Source organism: Maniola jurtina, chromosome 14, assembly GCF_905333055.1.
Source record: "Maniola jurtina chromosome 14, ilManJurt1.1, whole genome shotgun sequence".
NCBI classification, from domain to species: Eukaryota; Metazoa; Arthropoda; class Insecta; order Lepidoptera; family Nymphalidae; genus Maniola; species Maniola jurtina.
The window spans coordinates 7204616-7230261 of NC_060042.1; the positions used below are offsets into that span (position 1 = coordinate 7204616).

Genomic DNA, 25646 nt, shown 5'->3' on the forward strand with positions numbered 1-25646 from the left:
CTCAGAGCGGAGAGGGATTAAAGTAAAATATGTAGTGATAGTGATTATGACTCCCCTCTGTAAATTTTTGGACTCTAACATGAGTTATAAACACGATACACGTATAGAAGTTATGTTGCAGATAAACACAATCATTTGAGAAGAAAGCTACGAGTAGGTATATATACTACAATACACAAGTAGTACGGCCGAAGTTTTGGAACATTCATACTCAAAGTTCGACAAGGAGTACGGACCAAAAGCTAAGTTAAAGCTGAAGATTAATGCGTCGCTATCAAGTGCTCCGCTGCGGACGTGCGAACACGAAAGTTCGCGTGAAATCACACCAACGGAAACAATAAAATTCACGGTTCACCGCGATATCGATAAAGTCTTTTACATCCTTTGAATTTTAGCCCCCGTTAAAAGGAGGGGTGTTATAAGTTTAGGGCAATGTGTTATGCTTCAAGTTTTTATATGTATCATGGCTGCGTGGTAATTTTCGTGTGTGCAAAAATCAGCGTTGGCACATCTGTACATAGTTTATTTTTAGATAACTGGAAAAGAAGTAAATGAATAAAATAGTTTTATTATTCCTTAGATTATTTTTATGCAGTTACGTGGTACAATTTAATTTAAGGAATAGAAGTAGTTTAATTTTGTTTATTCATTCTTGCTTGTTTCTTGTTCGTCGTATAGTGCGGGGCACCAATAGGTAGATTCTTCCAACATTGATGGGTGCCGGTGACTAAGATAATGCTGTTTTCCTGATTTATTCCTTTAGTCATGCTTTAGTCGTGAGATAAAAATATTTAATCATCAGTTATACTACGCTATATTTTGACGAACTATTTAAAGAGACAAGTCTTACAACTTTCACCCCAAATTAGATTAAATAATTTATAGATTCGCGTAATATTCCGTAGAAAAAGATTTAATTAGTCCCAGTGTTGCGTACAAAATTTCGGGCGTCAGTTACAAGCCATTAGTTTCCGGTATCGTAACCGGAGTAAATCTGCTGCCTCAACTTCTGATAAACCGTAATTGCAGATCCTTCCACAAAACAAAGCTGGCAAAATGCGCTTACACTATTTTGTACACCATGCAATCTTAGTCCTTACCTACTGAACTGATAGCTAAAATGGGTAAACATTTGTCGCGACTTTAACACGTTGTAAACTATTTACACGGTAATATTATCTATACAGTATTCTAACTCGGCCGTATCTTTGAAATAGATACCTACAGCTGCGCGGTACATAAACATGCGGTAGGGCTGCCCGCCTCCAGCAGTTTAATTACACTTGCCTACTTTGTGTTTCCATCTAGTATTGTGATTGTAAATATACTTTTTTTATATAAACAAATAAAATACTTTGTGAATTGCATAGGAAATGTTCAATAAAAATGCGTGTTGTTTTTTGATTGGTAGATTTAATTAAAAAAACCATGTTTATGATTGAATAACAAATCGGTCTTATACATTTGAGACCGAAAAATATTTGCGCCTCGACTGAGACGTAGGAAATTAAACGAACGTTACGAATTATTAAATTTTAAAGTTTAAAAAATCCGCATTCTAGTATAAAGCTTTTAATTAAAAATTGTTTTGGGAAACATGGACAAGATGGAGAAAAATGAATATCTTTTAATTGGTTATAGATACCTACAGCTACTTTACAATTTATATATTTGGTTTTAAATGAAGTTCGGTATATTTTCTCCATTTTTTCTATATATTCCACAAAATCATCGCTGGGTACAATCAAAAATCTTATTGTAGTCCCGGTACCTTAAATACCGACATTCTGAGCTGAAATTGTGGCTTCTTTGATCGGGTTTCACATACAACGAAAAAATCGCGCGGTTATTGTTAGAAAAACAAAACACCGCCCGTTCGTCACTGCGGCACAGTCGCGACTGTCTGCGTGTCGAGCGCCTGCCGACATCGAGGTGCGTAGGTATAGCTCGCGTTTCGTCCGTTTGTATGAAGTTGGAATACTGATACATAATATTACCGTGCTATTTATCAATGTGAAAGTGAGTTCATCTGTTATCAAAGTAAAATTAAATAAGTGTCTTTACTGATATTTAGCACATAGATAAATTTAAACTACCAAATCCATACAAATGCAATGTAGCGAAGCTTTCAAAAAGGCGGATTTAGTACCTATGGATCTAGATTTTTGAAAATTACAAAATAGCCTACCTCTTTCGCACACATGATGTATTTTATATCTAGCTGATGCCCGCGACTTCGTCTGCGTGGATTAACGATGTCAAAAATCTCATGGAAACTCTTTGATATCCCGGGATAAATGTAGCCTACATTCTCCAGTTCCTTAATCATACCCCTGCAAAAAATCATGTTGATCTGTTGCTCCGTTGCGACGTGATTGAAGGACAAACCAACAAACCAATAAATTAACAAACCAACAAATCAACAAACAAACACACTTTCGCATTTATAGGGTAGGTCCTACTAGTGATAAGATTCGAATCTAGACTCACAGTAGCTCTAATTGAAGTGAAACTTTTTAAGTCACATTGGGATGCTTATGTTAATAGTGCTCGAAGTGCAGATAGATGTAAAACCCAAAAAAATCCACTATTATTTCGTAAAAAGTTTTGGGTTCTATTGGCAATCCCCAGTGACTGCCATTTGTTTCTGAGTGACTTTAGTTTGCCGTAGAGGGCTCTCTCCGTCACTCGATTCATACAATCGTAGTTCCAATTTCATTTGAATGTTAAGCAACCAAAGTCCATGAAATTTTGCAGACATATTTTAGAAACTAATATCTATGTCTGTGGTTTTCCAGATTTCTGTTAAAATATTCGGTTTCAAAGTTACGCGGTCTTAAAAAATTTCATACAAATCTTTGATTACTTAATATTCTATTATCTTTGGTTGCTTAATATTGAAATGAAATTGGAACTACGATTGTATGAAACGAGTGACGGAGAGACCCCTGTTAAATGGATACAAAGCTTCACATGAATGCGTCATATAGTCTGTATTATTTTCTGTGCCATTTACCGTTTACCAGACATAAAGCTAGAAAATACATGTTTGGCAATTTGGGAACTGGGCCGCACCACGAGATTATCAATGGCTACTGAAGTGGAGAATTGTTTTCGTATTGGCGCCGTCATGCAAAAGTAACTTGTACATCGTTTACTGATCACAAATTGGACCCCGTAGGTCATATTGTATAAGCTGAAATTAGCTGAAAATTATTTACGTACGAAATTGATATAAATTGACAGGTTAGCAGTTTCATTTAATATTGTTACAAGTGTAAATTAAAAATTTATAACACCCCCGAAAAGTGAAGGTTACAGTAACTAGAAAAGAGCTGATAACTTTCAAACGGCTTAACCGATTTTATTGGATTATAGCTAAGAACACTCTCGATCAAGCCACCTTTCAAACAAAAATAAACCAAATTAAAATCGGTTCATTAGTTTAGGAGCTACGATGCCGCAGACAGATACACAGATACACACGTCAAACTTATAACACTCCTCTTTTTGAGTCGGGGGTTAAAAAGAGCTCATTATTAACCATCTAGAATTTTCATATTTAAGATGATTTAAAATTGTACTGATTTTTCTATATTAGATAAGTATGTTGATATTTACAAAGTATGGTAGGTAAATAACAGGTATTATTTTGGGGTAATGTCCGTTCGTTTACCAGTAATAAATGTCATTATGTTCCGGCGTGGAGAAGTCAGGGAAATTGTGTGGCTGTTTTAATTTCCTTCTCCAAATATATCAATTCCAATGATAGTTACTTAGCTTCTACAAACCTGAAATATTCACGAACCTATAATTATTTAGTTTGTGTTATTATGTACTTAGATAATATTGAGTTTCTACAACTACCTATTACAATATTATATTTTTTAGCTCGACTCTGTAACATTGGGAGTTTATTTTTAACCCCCGACCCAAAAAGAGGGGTGTTATCAGTTTGACGTGTGTATCTGTGTATCTGTGTGTCCTGTGTATCTGTGTATCTGTCTGTGGCATCGTAGCGCCTAAACGAATGAACCGATTTGAATTTACTTTTTTTTTGTTTGAAAGGTGGCTTGATCGAGAGTGTTCTTAGCTATAATCCAAAAAAATTGGTTCAGCCGTTTAAAAGTTATCAGCTATTTTCTAGTTTTCTTGTAGAAAAGAAGGTTAGATAACCCTTAGGTTCATAATATTCAAGTGTCAATTGACAAATGTCAAGCTGTCAAGATGGACGTTGCCTAGATATACATAATTATTTATTTGAAAATGATTTGTCGGGGGTGTTGAAAATTTTTAATTTACACTTGTAAGTATTAAAAATATATGAAATTAATCTTTGCAAGTATATAACACGAAGCAACTAGTTATTTGTAGGGCAATAAACGGTTGTGGAAGGATCTGGTACCTCATCGTATAACTCGTCCAAGAAAACTCCTACTTTTAAGAATAAACGCATAAAAATATAATATTTTATTGATGACAGGTGAGCGAGGCATAATGCGGCCTCAAAGTTGCAAGGAGCGGGAGGCCGTCGCTAATGGTGCGCCCGGAGACCCGTGACACGCGTCTGCGTCATTGAACACGAGGCGTGAGGGCCGGATTGCAGAGTTGGCACGAATATTACTCGCATTTTGCCTTACATCCCCAGGTTTAGTACCTGGGGATGTAAGATGTATTATAAAATTGTGAATTTGATATCGCACAGGCACAAATATTACTCGCATTTTGCCTTGCAACCCTAGGTACGTACTAAGTATTATAAAATTGTGAATTTCGTATTAGATTGACCGCTCCTAAGCATATTAGGTGGTCAGATTAAAGGTAGTTATATCACCGTCGTCGACGATAAGCAAGAAACGAATTGGCGAGCAACGAGAAGCGAGTGTGTTGTTAGGATAGTTTTATCGCAGGGCTAGGAGCGAGTGAGTGCACTAACCAATTACAAACATGTTTTCAAAAAACATTCGAAATTCAATTAGAAAACATAGTTCTGTTTGTGATTGGTTGGTGACTCAAAATGGTTAGCGCACACTGTGATTATTGGCTCTATTATTTGTATGGGATTACGTAACAGAGAGAGCGCTATTCTAACTTCTTTCCGTGGATAAGCTTAGGTATAGTCACTTGCTCGTCGACGACGGTGGTACAGTGTCTCAAATTTCATCCAATACTATTTTGAAATTATTCAGATTTTACATTGAAAACTAGAAGTAAGTATCTATGTAGTAAGTGCCTAAATATCTGCAGTCTTTTCCAATTTCCCTAGACTACGCAAATATCACTTTCCGAACAATTTGTTAATCGATCGTCATAATTTTATTAAAAATTCTAACTAATTCGTCCAGCGATCGATAGGAAAAACTCCGATAAGGTTTTCAATTTACTCGTCTATCTCTTCCCTCGCTCCGCAGGCTCTCATAAAAAATCATAAAAACGAATTAGATTGCTTTTTGTTTCTTCCACGAAATAATATTTCCATTAAACGCTAACAAAATTGAACCTTTCGCTCTGTATTTTTAACAGAATTGTTTATAGAGTTTCAATTTTCAGGTGAAGTTCCCAGCGTTCATTTAGTGGCGCCGTTTATTTATTCTTCGAATTTATGTACCTTTACGCTCAGTTAGTCCGGTGCTGAAAATAAAAGGATGCGGAAATTTGTCGACTCCTGGTCATAAATATCCAAAAGCGACGTCGGGTCCGCCATTTTCCTGTTGACAAAATCGCACCGCAATACATTCAAACTTGTAAAGTTTCCATTGTTTATAGCTCATCCACAGATTGTTAATGTTATCTGTGTCCCTTTATTTAATTAGGACGGTCGCCTTGTTAATGTGTTATTGTTGTGTTTATTTCCTGGTAAAACGGAAAGTGAGTTATGATCAAATCTACTGAGATGTTGAACACGGGTAACGTGTGAATAGCTATAGTTATGTGGTGAGTGTAAAATGTACCTACCCGAATTGGAATTAACTTTTTTTAATGTAAAGATTACATTGTCTTGTCTTGTCCTTGGAATCGATAGCGCCATTGAGGAAACGTTGTAGAGCACATCTTGAAAAGAAAATAATCTTGATGGAACGTCTCGCAATAAAGAGAAAACGTCTTGGCCGACGACGCTCCGAATAAAATGGGGCATCTCGACTAGTGAGAAATTTTATTTTTCTCTCACCCTTACAACCATTATTGTGATAATAACCTCGCACAATTGAGTCAAGCTGAAGGTTGGTTCCGAGAAGATTTTCTTTAGTAGCGTCTCGGATTTCTAAAGTGAATGAGTGAATTTTTCATTCTATAATGGTGGAGCTTAACAAAGGTGGCTACGTGAGATTTTCTTGTATAGTCACGAATTTAAATTAAAAGCTGAATTATTACTCTATACTTTGTCAGAGTCATGTTAGATTTTATCTAGGTGTATTCGTATAGCTAGCTACTCACAATAACTACAAGGTTTCTACTTATTTTGCCTGGGTTACATATCTACCTATAAAGGTATCATCAATCAATTAGCACAAAATGATACAGGGATTCGAAACCTTAGCTGACTTATTTCTTTGCTTCTTTCAAAATTACTTTATATTCATAAATAAGGGATGAGAATACAACGCTAAAATACTTAGATAGGTACAAAAATATTAGAATACTTACCTAAATAAAATGTCATACATGATTATCATTAGTATGCATCGTATAGGAAGGAGTTTTTAATTAGCAAGGATAAGTTCCAAGAGACCCGCCCGACTAACGAAACTAGAAGTCGCATAAACAATCCTTGCGAAGTTTTCTTAAAGGCAAACTTGAGCACTTTGTGCGATTCGTTTACTTCAAAAGTTTATACATCATTATATCATATAGCTGCACTGCATTATTAAGCTCAATTAAGTACTCATGTTGTTAGCCCTCGACGCGAAAGGAGGGTGTTATAAGTTCAACCCTTTTGACAGTACTTAAAGTTACTTACTTCCATGAGAGTGTCTTTTTGTGGCATTGTATCGCTCGAATGGATGAACCGATTTAACTCCAGTGGATTTTGTACAAAAGTTATTAAAGATGTATGAGGAAAATTTGTCAGCCATTTATAAAGTATCAGCTTTTTTCTCGTGTGTAAGTAGTTTACCTGATGGTAAAAAAGCTACTATTACGTATACATTTCTGGATTTAAGTAGTTTTAGTATAGAAGCAGGCGTTATTTTGCGGAAGTCCATGATATACAAGGAACCAAAGACCTTACAATGCCTAATTGCTGCAATTAGGCATTGTAAGGTCTACATCTCCTGAGGATGCTCCGGTGTCGGGGCGAAACGTGCGTCGAGTGGTGTTGAGATTTGTGTGGTGCTGCGTGGTGGTGGTTCGTGTGGCTTGCTTGGTGGCTGGCGTTTCCTGCATGTTTTTCAGTGAGAGGGCGGGCGGTGCATGTCGCATGCTGCATGTTGCACCATACAGATTTCTTTGGTTTGGCGGATTATAGCAAAATAAGCTTTTGGTTCCTTGTTTAATTAGTTTTTGTTGATTTATTAGTCAGTCGCTTATAACGCTATTCTTTATGAGGATCTTAAGTTAGACTTAGCGTAGGATTTTGGCAGCGATGAATCAAGATTTAGAAATACAAACCTGCTGCTTGCCAGCATGTAGCCGTCTCGGTTTATTCGGCATTGTTCCAAGCACGTTCACAATTTACTTAGCCATAATTTATAATGAAAATTTATAATCTAAATTAAGTATGGGTACCTATTTTATTTACTTCAAGCTGATGCCTGCGACTTCATCCGCTTGGATTTGGGTTTTCAAAAATTCCGTGGGAACTCTTTGATTTTCCGTGATAAATTGTAGCGTCACTTTGCAGGTATTTACAAAAAAAGATTGTCGATTCGTTGCTCCGTTACGACGTGATTGAAGAACAAACCGACATACAAACACACTTTCGCGTTTATGATATAAAGTTCTTAGTGATTAAATAAGGCTGCTTTGAATTCATAGTCCCTATTTATAGGGTTATTTAGCCAAATTGAATTAGTATACCACCGGAAACTGGGAATTCATACGTTCACCGGAAAACCACTGTCATTCAATTTGTTCCAAATTCACGCTTGGTAAACTTTTCAGCAGGTAGAGTCGCTTGAAAATTAATACCTAGCTTAATTCATCCCTTCTGCCTAAATCTTTACTTAACATAACTTTATTCTGGCAAAAATTCTAATTTTCAGCGAAATTTTTCTCACCAAAAACCTGCCGGTTGGAATTAATAAACAAATATTTCATTAAAGCAAGGTCGAGTATCCCCGGGCGAAGTTATGCTAACGAACTGCTATTATGTTGCTCCCCCGTGTCACTATGTGAAGGTTTCGCACTCTCGACCGAGTTATGAAAGGGTTGGCGGTTGTTTTAGAAAATCATGTGCTCGCCGGAAAAGCTCAAAGCTGTCAGTAAGGGCGCGCTCGGAGCCGCGGTCACACGCGCCGGGAGTTTCCACGCTTTTCAGGCAGAGCTTTTTATACTTCGATGAACAATAACAGGGTGCGAGATATTTGATCTCTATCAAACGTGACATAAGCTTATAAAGAGTCAGAATAGTGAAGTTTGTAACACACTGCGTTAATGGATCATGTTTTTCTGATATTTGGAATGATTAAAATAAGTAAGTATTAGAATAAAAGAAAAACTTTTACCATGGTAACGTACCACATAGTTAGTTTTTTTTTCAACCTACAAGGTTTCATTTTTATTTTAAAAATAGCACTTGGTGTAGCTTATAGGTAAATTAGGGCTTTTATGTCAAATAATAGCATCAACTAATTTCTAAGCAAAGGAATTTAATTTAATTTTGTAGTTTGATTTAATGTTATTACAGATGTTGCTGTAAATTGTGATAACTGATAACCTTGCCTTTTGAATTAAAATAAAGTACTTACCTAATTATAAAAATTAGTTTGGTCCTCAGGTTTGTTCGATTGTTACTTATCAAAACTTTGACGGCAAATTATTTTCTTCTGTTTCTGAAGCTGGTAATGATTGATTTATTGAGCAATTCATTTGGTATATTACTGAATATTAGGTAAATGACGTATGAATGTAGACTTAGAGGTATTATTATCATTATTTAATTTTGTATTCAAAAGAAAGTTTAGCTTTACTGAAAGCTAAATTAATATGGTCTTTTGTAGAAAATGGAACAGATAATATTTCAAAAAGCTTTCTGCAAAATGATCCTTTTTGATTTAGTTCATAGCTACCTACCTGGTTCTAATTCTAAAAAGCTCTAATTTAGAGGCGCTGGCAGTTTTCACCTGGCGGTTAGCCCTTTAATATTAAGTGGGTATTATTATAAGTACGATATCTTATCTTCTAAATTAATTATTGTCTTTTTTTTTCAAAAATATACATTCAATCAACAAGAAGTCCTTTTCAGAATCCAAAATCTGCGTTCCATACTATCAAAACCATAAAAAACTGACCAATGGAAGACCAATAATAATAATTTTTGACGGCCTTTTGACTTTTCTTCATTTATGCGTATATATTTTTTGATATTTTTTTGTTTAGTCAGTTTTGATACCAGAACATTTCTATGAACTCTAAAACTCTGACTATAAAATCAATGCCTTTCAAATAAAGCTTTCCCGTCTAGGCGTTCTCTTGAATAATATTTTAATGCTCTACAAAATACGGCGTCAAGTTAAATTCCGGTTAGTTTGCAGCTTCCGCCGTTACCCCCCATTAGCACTAGATACCTGCAATTTCAGCTTTTCCTTCCATGGTTGAGTTAGATACATTTCAAGTTCGCCCCAAACTGCCTTACGGAACGGATGATTTTTTGCATGGGTATAGTTAAGATGGGATACCTAAGGCTACGTTATCCGGCTATTGTTATTTATCATTTATTACGTGTTTAAAAATGCTGTGACTTCGTATGTGTTGGTGTTAGCTGGCGGGCGTGCTCTGCCTTTTTGGAGTGTTTTTTTTGTTAAAACTGACTGGAAAGCGCTCTAAAGGGGTGTTGTGCGTATGTCGACGAGTGTTGGCACAGACGGGGTCCATACTTGTATATTTTAACTAACTTGTTACAAATAACTACAAACTTGACATTGGCTAATCTTTGTAAAGCCAGAAGAGAGAGAGAAAAAAAATTGCTGTGGATTTTCCACAGGATTTTTAAAAACGTAAATCCACTCGAACATCGTCGCGGGTATGTAGTTTATAATATAAAAAAAAAAAAATTGAAACGAAAATCAGAAAAAAGATAATTACAAACTAGATAAAGAAATCACCTTTCGTAGTTTTGTAGGATGAGTAGGATTTAATCAACATTTTACCCGTACTTTGAACATTGCTCGCAGTAGTTGAAGCAATTAAGCTATATCACTGGACTCGTTCCGAATCGCCTGAGCTAAACTAAGTCAACTCCAAGACGAGCTTCAACCTGAATTCCATTTGGTTTGCAATTTGCGTTAGTCCCCTGTAATATCTAGTCAACCGCGAACATCCATTTGCCTATTGCTAACTACTTAGTTTACACTTGCGACTTCGCCTGCTAGCGTAGAGTTTGCAGATTTCCGTTTCCGTTATAGCTTATAGTTCTATCCAAGAGCTGTTTTGTATTTAATTAAATTATTAAGAATCGTTCTTAAGAAATACTAAATTTAAGGTTGATTTTAAGTAATTCGCGTCAAAACTAAGAAAGGGAAATCACTGCTGCCATGCTGTGAAGAAATATAATTTGATTCTATATATCTTAAAAAATTAGGTACTACTTTCATTGAAATTACATTAAAAATATTATACTTGTATTGAATCAAAATGTATTTCTAGCTACGACGTCAAAATATTATATGGCCGATATAATATAATTTTCCTTAGACGCGTTATATAAGATTTTGTGCAGGTACAAAAGATTCAAACCCATTTTCTTTGAAGGGTCGATGTTGAAAAATCCTTTCGTAATTAGAGCGGCAATGTTTCCGAAGTTCTTGAAATAAGTAATTAAGCAGTTTCACTGAACCTTTCTGAATGGATTAAGTTGAATTAAGTCAACAAGTTGTGATAGCCTAGTGGTTAAGATGTCGTCGGTTCCCTACTTGGGGGTCCAGAATTCGATCGACCTCTAACATTTCGGAGCTATGTGCGTTTTAAGCAATTAAAATACATATATCACTTGAAGGAAACATCATATTTTTTAGTTTAGTGAATGTTTGTAACATTTACTTTAGGTATCGATCTATATACCTAAATCCATTTGATTGTGTGTTAGTTCGTTTATTCGTTACTTCCTATATTTTGCACATCGCTGATCCATTGAAACTTTGTACAGTTGTCGTTGCGTGACACTTGCGTGAAAGTTTGTTATAACATGTTGGATCTTGCCTTCTGCGAGTGTTCGATTTCTATGATATATCATGCAAAATAGACAGATCTAGATCGCTTTACCAAAGTATTTGTGATATATACTTAGTTATCCTGTTATCCTACTTATTTAAAAACATTTAAAAGTCCCTTATCAAGGGCGGCTCCCTAAGCAAGTCATTTCGATACGCGAAAGCTCTTCCCCAATGGTCTGATGACATCAGCCAAGCGTCCATACCGATCTCTAGAGACTTAATAAACCAGCATTAAAACATTTAGGCATTGTTCTAACCTAGTCACTACCCCTCGGGAATAGAGATTATATTCCTATAACAATTACAGTTCTACGTTTTTGTGCGGATGATCGAACGCCAACAGCAAATCTTGATGCTAAATTGTACCTACAAACTTCGCAAATAAAAGTTGGATGGGGAAGATTGCATTGCAGATATGACTCCACATAAAGAGGGGGACTCCAAATTGGGTATTCTTAGGGTTCTGTACCCAAAGGATGCTAAACGGGACCCTATAGCCTCTGCTATCCGTCTGTCTATCAGCGAATAATAAAAATTTAAAAATGGCCACCGTGTAAATTAAAAAAAAAAATGAAGAGTACATGATCAACTTATACTATGGTACGGAACCCTTCGTGTGTGTGTGTGTCTGACTCGCACTTGACCAGGTTTTTTATTAGATTTATAAGTAGGTACCTACCTACCTACTATATTTTCGCATGATAATTGTATTTTCATGCAATACGTACCTAAGCTGAATGCAAATCTACCTATCAATAAAATCTGGCAATTTTGGAAATGTAGCTTTACCAACCACTTGTGTTTTCCCTCAAATGGAAAAATACATAATAATATGACTTTTCGGAGGTAACTAGCAACTAGCTTTTGTTTTCCTGGGATGAAAATTAGCCTAGATCACACGTTGCGTAGGCCTATAGTTATCTGTGAATGTCGCTTCAAAATTTATTCAGCCGTTTTGAAAATTATATCGGACAAACACAGAGGCAGAGTCAAAGTTCAGACAGACGAAAAAACGGATTTCCGGGTTTCGATAAAGAACTTCGTAAGGTATCTAGTGGTGATGCCCGCAACTTCGTCCTCGTGGGTTTAACTTATTTTAAATCTCGTGGAAACTCTTTGATTATCCGTTTTAATTAGCCTGTGTCTGTCTCCAGGGGTGTTATTCATGTTTCTTCTTTAAATGGATGGGCCGTGAAAAGGTAGCAGACTGACTCGCATTTTTTTCCGAACACATTTTCGTATTTATAATATTACTAGGATGGATTTTGAATTTCAGATTTTTTTTATATGTATCACACTAATATTATAAAGGCGAAAGTTTGTATGTGTGTGTGTGTGTGTGTGTGTGTGTATGTTTGTTACTCCTTCACGCAAAAACTACTGGACAGATTTGGCTGAAATTCGGAATGGAGATAGATAATATCCTGGATTAGCACATAGGCTACTTTTTATCCTGGAAAACCAAAGAGTTCCCACGGGATTTCGAAAAACCTAAATCCACGCGGACGAAGTCGCGGGCGTCAGCTAGTGTAGGTATAGTTTTATTATGTCGAAATAAAGGAAATGCGTTAATTGAAGATCATATCTGTCATGTGCGGGGTCGGGAAGGCCTCGAATGGGACAACTTTGACAACGAACGGTCGGCCGCGTACGCAATTAGAGAGGGCGCGCTACCCATCAACATTTACATTTTAATTTAAATTTCGCTCAACCTGATGAAATTTAAGATAAATTCAGCCGCATATTTAGCTGGATAATTTGGAAACCTTCATGCCTGCAAATGAGGGCGCAATTTATATGGAGCGGATAGTTTTATGCCCGCTAGATGATACCTGCGACTTCATCCGCGTAAGCTTCGATTTTTTAAAATAACTCCGGGATAAAACTAGCCATTTTTATCCCGGAATGTGTTCTTGCCCGGGATGTAAGCTATCATGTATCATAGTATGCTCACATGACACTATCAGCAGCGCCAAAATAGTGAAAACAAGCTGCTTCAAAAATGAGTCGCCAATCGCAGGTCCAGCGTGTACCAATTAATAGAAGGTCAGTGATTGATACTGGACGAATATTGATATCTGAAACGTTTTTAGGAAGATGTCTAAAACGTTATTGTATCGATAAAATGACAAAAATAAGATACTGAGTCTCTAGACTCAGTACCCCGATGCGGCCGTGCTGTCAATGATAAAGGTAATTAAAAAATCTACCTTCCCATTTATTCACGAGATGAAGGGTGAGGTTAACCTTTCAGGTAAATTTTGCATTAGAGCAGTCTTAATTCCGTTGTATAAAAACCCTAGCTCGTATAAACAATTTGCGGTAAAAGATAAAATGCGAGTAAGGGCACAGTCATCGAGGGCTCTGATCCCTTTCAGAATATTAAGTTTGCCCATTAGGACACCCGGTAATTTGAAAGCGTTTAGAGTGGTCGCCGCTTCGAATTCATTACTTCGGTGTAGAGAAACCAATGCAGAGTTAGGTAGTTCTGATAAGAAATTGTGTTGTAAACGATTCTATTGGGGCATGAGACGGGTCTGCCCGCGAAATTCAAATTCAATTTGGTTTATCACAATTTGTAAACTAATACGACAACGACGTAGGCTTATGGCATGATAATTGCGACAGTGGCAGTATCATCCTCACAGGTTTATATACAAATCTTTATACTTGAAAAGGTCCAGTTTAAGAAATTAGCTCTAGTATCGACTAATTTGTGCGTTATAGTCGATACTAGAGCTAATTTCTTAACCTGCCCTCAAAACTAAAGAGTATCGATTCAGATAAAGATTGAGATGTCAGGCATAAAATATCCTTTTGAGCGTTATTTTTTGACCGTTTTTTTTGATTTTAAAATGTTTTAAATAACATGATGAGCGTAACAATGTAGTACGATACAAAATAAAAAGGTTGTTTTTTCTATTTTCAACTTACTACCTATTTCTTTATTTCAAAAATAAATAATTTCGCAAAAAGTAGGTGCCTATAAGGAATTGTTCTGGCTCCAAAATGTTTTAAATAACCTGATGAGCATAATAATGTAGTAACAATACAAAAAGAAAAAGAAAAAGATTTGTTTTTTACTATTTTCATCCACCTATTTCTTTCCAAAAGGGTATTTCGTAAAAAGTACACGGAGTCGATAAAAGGTCGATCGTATCAAAAACAGCGGCTAACAAGCGAACTTAATGATCAAGGGAAACTGGCCAAAGCTCAAAAGGTAAACGGATGAGAACAAAGAAACTTTTTCATTCATTTTCCTTATGTCCCCAAAATGTTTGTGTCTTCATATTGAGGAAAGTCAACTATATTTGAAAGGTTGAGGTAAATATATACAAAATACGTATTACTGATAGTATTTAGGAAAATATAAAGTAAATAAAAATCAGTCAAGTACAAATCCGATAAGAACACAAAGTTCCGTACCATCGTACAAGAAATAACACTTTATAATATTTTTTTTGTGATGTAATCACAAATTCACGGTTTTCGGATTTTTCCTTTTACTTGTACTATAACTATAAGACATTGCTACCTGTCAAATTTCATGATTCTTGGTCAACGGGAAGTGCCCTATAGGTTTTAATTCCCTTGACGAGTCTTGACAGTCACGACAGACAGACAGACAACGAAAAGGAACCCTTATATGAGGAATGGATAGGCGCAGAAGCCTACAAAACTTAACTGAACTTCAGTGCTAAAAAGTATATCAGCCGGGCAGGTACATAACAAAAGAACAAACTTTTGATTGTTAAACATGTGCGACTGAAGTTTATTTATTAAATTTTGTAGGTTTCCGCGCAGCCCAGTCAGTTTTTTAATTTAATAAATAATCCACACTAATATTATAAATGCGAAAATGTGTCTGTCTGCTAGCTTTTTACGGCCCAACAGTTTAACCAATTTTGATGTAATTTGGTACAGAGTTAGCTTTACCCCTTATTATACCCCTTTATCCCGGAAAATCAAAGAGTTCCCACGAGATTTAAAAAACCTTAATCCACGCGAGCTAAGCCGTGGGCATCATCTAGTCAATTATAATTTAAAGCATTTTTCTTTTTTTTAATTTCGACCTTCATTTACTATGCAGTGGAAATTTTTTTTTTTAAATTTTCTACACACAGCCATTCCTACAACTAATACAAGTCTGCCTTCATTTATTAAAATCTGTCAACCCGTTTTAAGATTCGGGTTGTGCTAAAAAATATTTATTTTTGATGGCTAGTATTCAGCATATTGTTTATGTGGTGAAAGGTGAAGAAGAAGGGGAAGATGCAATAAACAAAACAGTTTGATCAACAAATTTAATTTTACATTTTGATATATTTTGCTTTTAAATTCAATTTAAAATGATACAAGAAATATTTGTCATTCGGAATAGTAGTACCTAGTTGCCTTTGCCGTAACGAAAAATTGTGAAAAAAAATTGGACACTTTTTTAGGGCTTTTGACACATCAGCAGTCTCTTGGCTTCGTTCTGAAAAATAAAGAAGAATTATTTTATTTATCATAACAACAAGATGTTAGTTTGTCAGGCAGGAATATAATATTTTTATGCACCTCCGTTAGGTGAAAAATATCCCAACACAAACGACATTTTTAGATGAACAATAATTGAAGAAATACTTATGTAATAAAATAGGAAATATTTTCGAAAATATAGCCCAAAGTGAATGGATTATTAAGACTTTTCTAAACACAAATTATTATAATTGAAGTTTTATTTGAGGGTTAAGGTGTATTAGAACTCGCAGCTATTCTCTACCTCGCTCACTCATTATGCGCAACAATAGTACACTGCAAACGAGATGCGTTTCATTGCCGTTCGTTTCACTTTTTGCATTTTAGATCCCCATCCCAAATATCAGTCGAGAAACTTTGCAACTTAAATCTTACCTGGATCATTTTGTAAATCTCTGCAACAGCTTCGTCACTTCGGCACATCATTGGCCCCGAGGACCTCTTGCCGCCCCAGCTTGAAGTAAAAGTCAGCTGTGCTTGCGTTACTAGAGCAAAGCAAGCTATCAGGGCCACGAAAAACAGAACCTTCAACATATTTTTTTTTTAAATTTACTTTCGATGCTAATGGAAGCGATGAGTGCAAAAGTGATTCTGGTCTTTCCTTTTGGAAACGAGGCTTTTATACTTGAGACAACAATTGAAAGAAGCCCCTGAAGTTTTAATTTCTTTTCAATTATGAGTAGAGAAAATTAATTGTGAGTCAGGGTTGCTATGTCCGATTCATGAAATGCAGGATAAAAGAGTAAAAGCATTTGAATATTACAAACGAAAGAAGTTTTAATTAAAAAAATTAAAAGCACGACTTTCCTGCCAAAAAACGTAAAATTAAAAAAAATCACATTTAAAAATGGCGCTATAGAGTCGCCATATTGTATTTTTTTAGAAAATTTATAGCCCGTGTCACTCGAGAACGATACATCCAAATATGTTCAAGCATTTTAAGGAAGTTATGGTGGAATAAAAGAAACACATACTTATCTACGTAGGTACATACTTACATAGTAGTATGATCCCTGAAAACATTACACTCCTTTTTTGGACAGTCGTGTAAAAACTAATAAGTTCTTAGTTGTTGCGGACTGCAGTGTGCACTTCATAGCTTTAATATCAAAAGTATTTCAATTAATTCTTTTGAATATTATAAAATAAAAAGTCTTGCAAAATCATTAATAAATAATAAATTCATTAAAATCGAAACAGACACTGCAGTGGGAAAAATTAAATACAAAAGTTTTATTCATAACTTATGCAGTACACAAGGCAGTACATAACATAACTGAGTGTGGTTTCAGTTTAGTACTTTGATGAGATAGATGAAGGTGGTACCTATCTAAAATTTTATTTACATAAATTAATTTAATACTCAAATAAATAAAAACCATCTTTTAATACCTACTTACAAAATCAAATCAAAGGATAAAACCAGTTGAAGTTAAAAAGTACTAATCGATAGCAAAGCAATACATCCAGTGCCTGAAAAGGTTTTCTTATTTTTTCCTGATCGCGGCTGCAGTCAAGCGGAAATTGTGCTGTAGTCTGCAGTACCAACTGCAACAAACACGATTATATACCGAAGATACAGAAAGAATATTATTTTTTCTTATTTTACACTTTTTGAAGCTTTTTTTTTATTTGTATTAACTACAAATCCCTCATATAATTTTCTTGATAAACTATATTTATACTTTGTGAAAAAAAAAATCCAATGAGCTATGTCCATATTAATATGAACTATGAAGTACACACTTATTACACATGTGAAAGTATTTCTTCCTGTCTGTCTATGTCTGACTATCTATCTGTTCTTCTGTTTGCTAGCATTTCACTGCCTATCTGTTTAACTAATTTTGACGAGATTTTTTTTTTTTATATAAAAAATATTAGTTATTTTAATCATGACTAACATTCCCCTTTCCTCTCCAACTAAGCGTTAAGCTTGCGCTAGGGGTGGGTACGACAATAGTGTAACGGGTGGGGTTTGGTACAGCGATAGTTAGATCCTAGAGAGTGGAGATACTTATAGGCTGTGCTTAATCTCGGAAAATCGAAGAGTTTCCATGAGACCTTTAAAAACCTAAATCTATAAACTATATTGTTTGTTGGTCTAGATCACTATAAAGCAACATTCTGGCGAAGGACATGCTATTTCACCTGTTTGAGATTATGTGTTATGTAGGTACATTTTTGTTAAATTAAATGTAAAGTATACGCATACAAAATTTATTTACTTCGGTACGGCAGTTAGCGAATATCACGTACACGGCACGGAGTTACTGTAATTCTGTATCGAGCTGAATTTATTAATGGAAATCGGAAACGCGTTAATCTCTGTCCAAAACACGGCACTGTTAAATGGGTCATGAAATTTCATTTGGGACAATTCTGCGCCGATGGGTATCTTTAACTATTTTTACAGCTGAACGAGTAAATTACTTACGTTGATTAATTGCAGAAACGCATTGGCAATACCCTACATCACGCTATGTGATCTGATGCGTGTTATATCAGATCAAATAGCATAATAGACTGTAGAGTATGTAGATATACATACTTAGAATACACTATTGAATCGTAATATCCACAAGTGAAGACATTGTCTTTAAATCGAGGCACTGCACACTTTAATCCTGCCGAGATTATCGGTTTTACCACAAAACATGGAAACTCTGTTCCGTGGTTTTATACATAATAAGATCAATATGAGCAGCCTTGGCCTTGCCTTGTTGTGGCTGTTCGACCCGAAGTTGCTAAAAATGACCCGAAGCTTTTACAATAATTGTTGTTACGTCACGATGAATGAGTCATCACGAGCTTTAAGTTTCGTGGCATCTAGTGTTGTCGAAGTAATCGTGCTATACCTTGCTTGGTTACCTATAGTATTTTCTTTCCCTCTTTTAAATAATAATGCCTACTGTGTTTATAATATGTTTTTAAAATCTGGTTTGCTTTGCTGCCTCAGCTTTTGCCATAGTATACTTACTGTATAGCTCTATATTAGTCATTGTGTTTAGAGACGATAATTAATAAAGGAACTTTGTGAAAATGAGCGCTCTTGGTTTAATTTGTTTTCCTGTTTGAGAGGTGCGATTAATTTCAGAAAGAGGTGCGGTGGCGTAGCGTTTATTAATCTACACGCGGTCTACGTAGAGCACGCGTTTCTGAAAATTTAGAATGAATCTTAGCTAAATTAAGATATTTTATGCATTGTAGTAGGCTTTTATTTACTTTTATTTTTAAATTTTATAGCGAATACTAACCCAGGTAACCTAAGCCTTAAGAAATGTGTACATTGTAAACAAAAAGGACTTAAAATCATTAAAAAAACGTAGAACTTTTGGAGCTTTCAAATATTCAAATGCTCTGGTTGTTTTATGAAAGTTAGGTACAAATAGCATGTGTAGACAGCCTTCCAGTACACGACTTTTCAATAAAATTAAATATCTAATAAAGACCGTCCTCCCGTGAAATCCCCTTAATGGACGTAAGTGGATTTTTCAGTGCTGGAATTTCGATTAAAATATATTCGAAAACTATTGGCACTAAATTTGTCACTGATTTTATTTTTTAATTCTTAGAATATGTTAAACTTAGAAATTTAAGTAAATCAACTAAACGTAACGGATTTATTTCAAAACTATACTAATTAGAAAGATGAAATATTGGCTTACATATACTGTATTCAAACAACAAATACTGAAAACAACGATTCATGAAAGTCAAGTTTCAGGAATTCAAATCAAATTAAAATCATACACCCAAAATATGTTGTCCATAATTAGGTATGTACGGAAGGAGCAAAGCCCGACCTTAGCCCGACTAGCACTTTTCGTTTTGTTAAAAGCATGATTGCCATTTGCCGTCAAGCGCAAGCCTATTTCGCAAGAAAACTGCAGTCTGCAATATTCTAAAATGCAAGAACCAAAACAACAAACATTAATAAAAGCTCTACCAATCAAAACAGTGATCCAGATGATCGCTACGTAGTAGCTACGAGGGTCCACGCCCGTCAAACGATATCCCATCTCGTTCCTTTTGTTATTCCGCTATGAGATCCATTCTCTTCCAATCCGCATTTCGCATTATTTTTTTGTCATCGGCTAACGAATCAGACTTTTGCACTCATGTTTCGATATGGGAATGGAGTGGTAAAGTCTCGCATGGCCATAATTTGGTCCGTTCGAAAGCAATTTTCCTTAACTTTTTTAGACTATTTTTTCATTGTCTTGTTGTTTTCACGGCAAATGCTTCTAAATTAGAAAATATTGAACTATCTCGGATTTGGAATTTTTAACTTTTTCTTTAAGCTAGGCGCCTATCCCTATAACTGCATTTCCATTTAGAAAAATTAAAGGTAACAATTTATTTGCTTAATATATTTGAATGATACGGGCGAACTTATCTTCAGCAGCTAAATAATTTATATTTAGATGTAGACATATAACTTTGCGAACCGCATTTTTCCGCTGTCAGTGTTATCTAACTTTTACTAAAAGACCAATAATTTAATTGTGTATTACTGCGAATAGAAAACTATTCTAAACTATCCATTTATTTATCATTGTATTATTAATATATTTTTTTTTGTTAACTTGTTGTGGTGAATGTTGTGTTCACTTGTAAATAGCGACTACATTTAGTAAGTAAGCTTAGATTAAGTAGGTACTATTTTAAATGTATAATGTAAGTAGCTGTAAGTGAACCTAATTAATAAAAATAAAATAAAATAAAATAATAGATAATATTCATTGTACATTGATGGACTATGTCAGAAATCTTCCCGCAAGTCGCAAACATAACTAACAACTGAATAGGATGATAAATAAGTTTTAGTAAGCTAAGTATTTTATTTACAGAATTCGTTCAGTTACACTTTTATTATAGGTATAGATTTAAAATAATCACAATTTTTTTATCTTCTATGAATATAAACTAAAGAATTAGTTTATGCGTTTCGTCAAACTGAAATAGGTTATGATTTATGAAGTTTTTAAAACGCTCTTACGTAAAATTTTATTCGTAACTAGCTGACGCCCGCGACTTCGTCCGCGTGGATTTAGGTTTTTCGAAATCCCGTGGAAACTCTTTGGTTTTCCGGGATAAAAAGTAGCCTATGTGCTAATCCAGGATAATTTAATATGAACTTTATACCATAGCAATAAAGCTCAAATTGACTACGTTTTAGTTAGAAATCATTTGTATGGGAAAAAGAAAAGGGCTATTTTTAGGGTTTTTCCAGCAATAATTCTAATTTTTCTCGCCGTAAAAACCATCCTTGAACTTCAACGAACATTTTAAAAAAAGATTTGGCCAAATTGGTCCAGGCGTTGTTGAGTTATGCGCTTACCAACACATTTTGCGATTCATTTTTATTCGTAATAAAATATTATAATTTTCAAAGTGTTTCTAAAAATGTTATATAAAATAAACCTTACCGGTTATGAAATATCTAAGATACACGGTCTCATCGAAGAAATACGAGTAGGTATAATAATATTTCTCTGAAAAAAAAATGCTTTTACATTGATTACCAATATTTTCTTGTATCGTATGTAAAATTTTCCTCGAGACTTAAGAAAACCTTTATTAAGTCTTTTACTCCGTAATTTGTATAAGTCACTAAGGGCATGTTTTCACTGAAGCAGAGCGGAGCGGAGACACGTGTTTTTAATCAATCAGATTATTCGGAGAGGACATAATATGATCAAATTATAACACGATAAAATGATCACGTCCGCGTCATCTCTAACAATAACCAGATTGTTCTATTGAACACATTTCCATCCTGCCCCGTTTTAGTGGATTTTTTTTGACTGGTTACGACAGCATTAGGTCCATTAGGTCCCTCACTAATAATTCGTGTTCTTTAAATACTCATATTTTGCTTAGGTAAAAAATAAAACAGACAAGTTTTTAAATTTCTTTGAAAATACATATTTAAATTTAAAAAAAAAAGTAATCTTAGAAAACCATTTTTATTTTATTACAATTTTAAGAATAAAGTCTACAAAAAGATCACCTATCACTATCACATGTGTAATTAACTGCTATTTCATGTAATTCGAGTATAATGTGAACGTTTAGCGAAGTTCGGAATTATAACTTCAGTTGTCGCGGCGTTTGTCTTCGGCGTTTTCCTCAATTTTCCACAAAAGGCTTGAGTGCTTTGTTTTTCAACCCATTCTTTTTTCCAAACAACTAGAGAATGAGTAAGTAAGGCATTCGCGTAAGGCTTTTATGTTTACCCTGTGTTAGCTCTTATTATATTTAGGTATATAACCTAACAGTTCATCATCATCAATCAATATATCCCCAGCCCACTACTGAACACGGATCTCCTGTCTGAATGAGAAAGGTTTACACCATTTATAGTCACGTTGGCCAAACGTGGGTTGGTAGACTTCACTTTTGAGAACATTATGGAGAAACCTATGACATGCAGATTACCTCACGATGTTTTCCTTCAACGTTAAAACAAGTAATATTTAATTTCTAACTACATACCTCCAAAAAGTAAGAGGTCTCGGGATCCGGGTCCCAGCCGAGGACCCGAATCGAACTCCAAACCTCCCGAATAGAATGCCGATAGCGTCTTAAAAACGCTAGGATTTTTCAACGCTTTTTTATCGATCGATAAATCACCTATCCGATAATAATCAGACCAACTGAAGGAAACTGGTGCACTCAACTTATACCATCACGATCCTCAGTCATGAGGGACCGACTGGAGAGAGAGAGAGAGACAGCTACTCTAGATTAAGCGATCTTTATAGAGTTTACTAAGATCGCTAGTTATACCAGCGCAGTAGGCCATTTCTCGATCTATTTGGTGATACGATGTGAGGCGCGATAATGGAAGAGTCTATGCTAATGCGCCATATTATACCTATTGGAATAGACAGGAAGAAATAATATTTGCTCCACTGAAAAAAACTTGCTTCTACCTTAAACCTTTGTAAGTAGTAAGTATCAAAAGAAAAAAAGGAGAGTTTCTACCTACTATAACTTTGAATGGTTGAAACATAAGGAAATAAAACGTATCATCAGAAATACGAAATAAAAGAAAATGTTGCCAAAGGGACTATAATATAGAGAGAGAGGCGGTAAACACAGCAAGTGATCTACATAGTGAACGTAATTTAAAATCGAAACATCAAAATTACAACATACTTAGTTATTATAATAAAAATAACCTCAAATCACTCCACGTTTCTATAAAACGAACGATATAAGTGGAAAATTCTGCATTTTTACTTGTTACTTTAAACTTGCATAGTTGATGGAGCTTAGCATGCAATACTGCAAACTAGGTACCTTAAGCAGCTTAGAACGACAAGTTTTACTTGAAAATTACGCTTTCCACTTGAGTTCTCGTTTCACAGCTCGATAGCATGATTTTTATAAAGAATTTTTACTAGAATAGAATGGAGGCACTCTCGTGGCAAGTTTACTAAAAACTCTTCTAAAATTTAAAAAGAAAAATCTCTGCTTTACATGCTGTTTTATAAATCACTTTTTATTACTTAGGTAGGTACTAGCGGTGGCAAGTTTTATTTGAAAAGTTAATTTCGCTGGCTGGTCTGGTGGCATAATGACACGAATTTTACGCTAAAACTTTTACGAAACTACTAGTAGGTACATTAACCCTGTGAGTAACGGGTTGTCATTAAACTGGGATAGATTGTGGTCAACGTTGACGGGTTTTACGATCTACCTCAGATCTGAGCTCTGATAACTAGTGCACAATACCTTACTTGAAGTTAAAAATAGTCAGATAAGTCTTTTTGAATGTTTTGTCTAGAATCTAGATTGAAACTAGGATTTACGACTTGAATTCGACTTATCTATTAGATACATCTAATTTTTATTATGTAGATAAGTGTTTTAACAACTAAATGTCATTAAGTTAGCTTTAATGGTGAAGGAAAACATCGTAAGGAAACCTGCATGTCTGAAAATTTTTCATATACCTAATGTTTTCAAATATGTGTGAAGTCTGCCAATTCGCACTTGACCAGTGTGTTAGACTGTGACCTCATTTTGAGGAGAGACCCGTGTTCAGTAGTGGACCGGTGATGGGTCGATGACAAAGAAGTGAAATATTAAACTTGTTGGTTGGGTTTGAATGATGGAGAGACGGCGTTGTGGTAGACGTCTTTATTCTGTGGAGGCTTATGATCGACTCTTTCTTATAGACTAATATTAATTATAATAAAATCTTATAAGCTATTGTCTTACAGATATTTCTTAATCTAACCTAAATAATTTTGTATCGCCTTTTGTTCATATTTAACGCGTAAGCAACCTACATATTACAGAAGTGTTTTTTATTTTGTGTTTAAAACAATTTATAAATTGTAGCCTATAGTGTATGTGCGGTTACAAAATCTGTTATAACGCTGTGCTTTGTTTTACAAGGGTACTTTTATGGAATTTCATTGAGCCGTTGTGTAGTCATTAAACTTGCATAGATTTTGGTCACCGTTGACGAGTTTCATCATGCAACGCTGCGAGCTGCGGCACTGCAGTAAAGACCCTACCTACTACGTGCAAAACTGTACAACAAGTTTTATTCGAAAACTTTGCTTTGCTCTTTGTTGGCTTCACGGCCCGATAGCACGAATTTTACACGGAGACTTTTACTAAAGTCGCAGTACTTTTAGTTAGGAAGAAATTCTATTAACAACCTAGTTTTGCAGTTTTGTAAACTACATACCTTTAATTATTTAGCGTATGCGTGATGTACTTACAATCATTTGAACAAGTACCTACCTAAGCAAGCAAAGCAATTACATAATGTGATGTTTCACCTGCAAATAAACGTAGAGAGGATTGATAATAATCTGGGCCCAAACTAAATACAAATTAAGTAAGCAGATTTAATTTAAAGAATTTTTAAGTCTTTTTCATATCGATTTACATTTTCTACAGCGGATATTTTTTTCTTTTTAAAATGCATTTTGTATCGAAGTTGCGCTATGCTTTTAATAAATTCCATTGAAACTTGAAAGAGGTTGCAATTTGAAATGCTCTAAGAAATGGCAACCAGAGCAATACCTAAGTATAACTTGTATGGATAAAGCTTTCAACATGTTACTACATAACAGTATTTTTATATCAATATTTATTTAGATTTGCAAACAAATGATCAAGTTTTTGGAACAAAAAAATTACTATGATAGGAAAGTTTTTCAGCAAAAAAACAAGATAACTACGTCGGCTTAGGCATAGATAGGAGGGTCCGAAGTTCGATCCCGGGCACACAACTTTTCGGAGTTATGCTCGTTAGCAATTAAATATCACTAGTTTTAATGGAGTAGGAAAACATCGTGAGGAAACTTGCATGCCTGAGAATTCTACATATTGCTCTGAAAGATGGATGAAATCTGCCGATCCGCACTTGGCCAATGTGGTGGACTATTAGACCTAATTCGCACGAGAGCGTTAAAAAAGCGTTGCGCTGATAATACAAAGTGCGCTTTAAAAAAACGTTGACGTGTGAACAGATACTTAGAAATGCATTATTTTGTTCTATTTGAACGCTTTTTTAACGGGCGTTAAAAAAGCTCTCATTTGAATGAGGCCTTATGGCCAAACCATTCTTTTTCGGAGAGGGAACTCGTGCGTGCCGAACTGAGCTGGTGGTGGATTGATGATGATAATGATTCATAGGCTCTTAAGTGTTCGATTACCTAGCTGGAGGTATCTACGTAACGAACACAGTTAAATCATAGGTACTATTCAAGTTCGTCCATCCAT

The 25646-nt window shown here is 35.0% G+C and overlaps 1 protein-coding gene across 1 annotated transcript in view; it reads left to right on the forward strand.

Annotated features, from left to right (window-relative positions):
• The first annotated feature begins 8379 nt into the window (after positions 1-8379).
• LOC123872156 overlaps positions 8380-25646 on the forward strand; it is a 170328-nt gene continuing 153061 nt past the window's right edge. The window contains exon 1 of the mRNA XM_045916315.1: positions 8380-8632. The gene's annotated coding sequence lies outside the window, so the exon portion shown is untranslated. The remainder of the gene's footprint in view (positions 8633-25646) is intronic.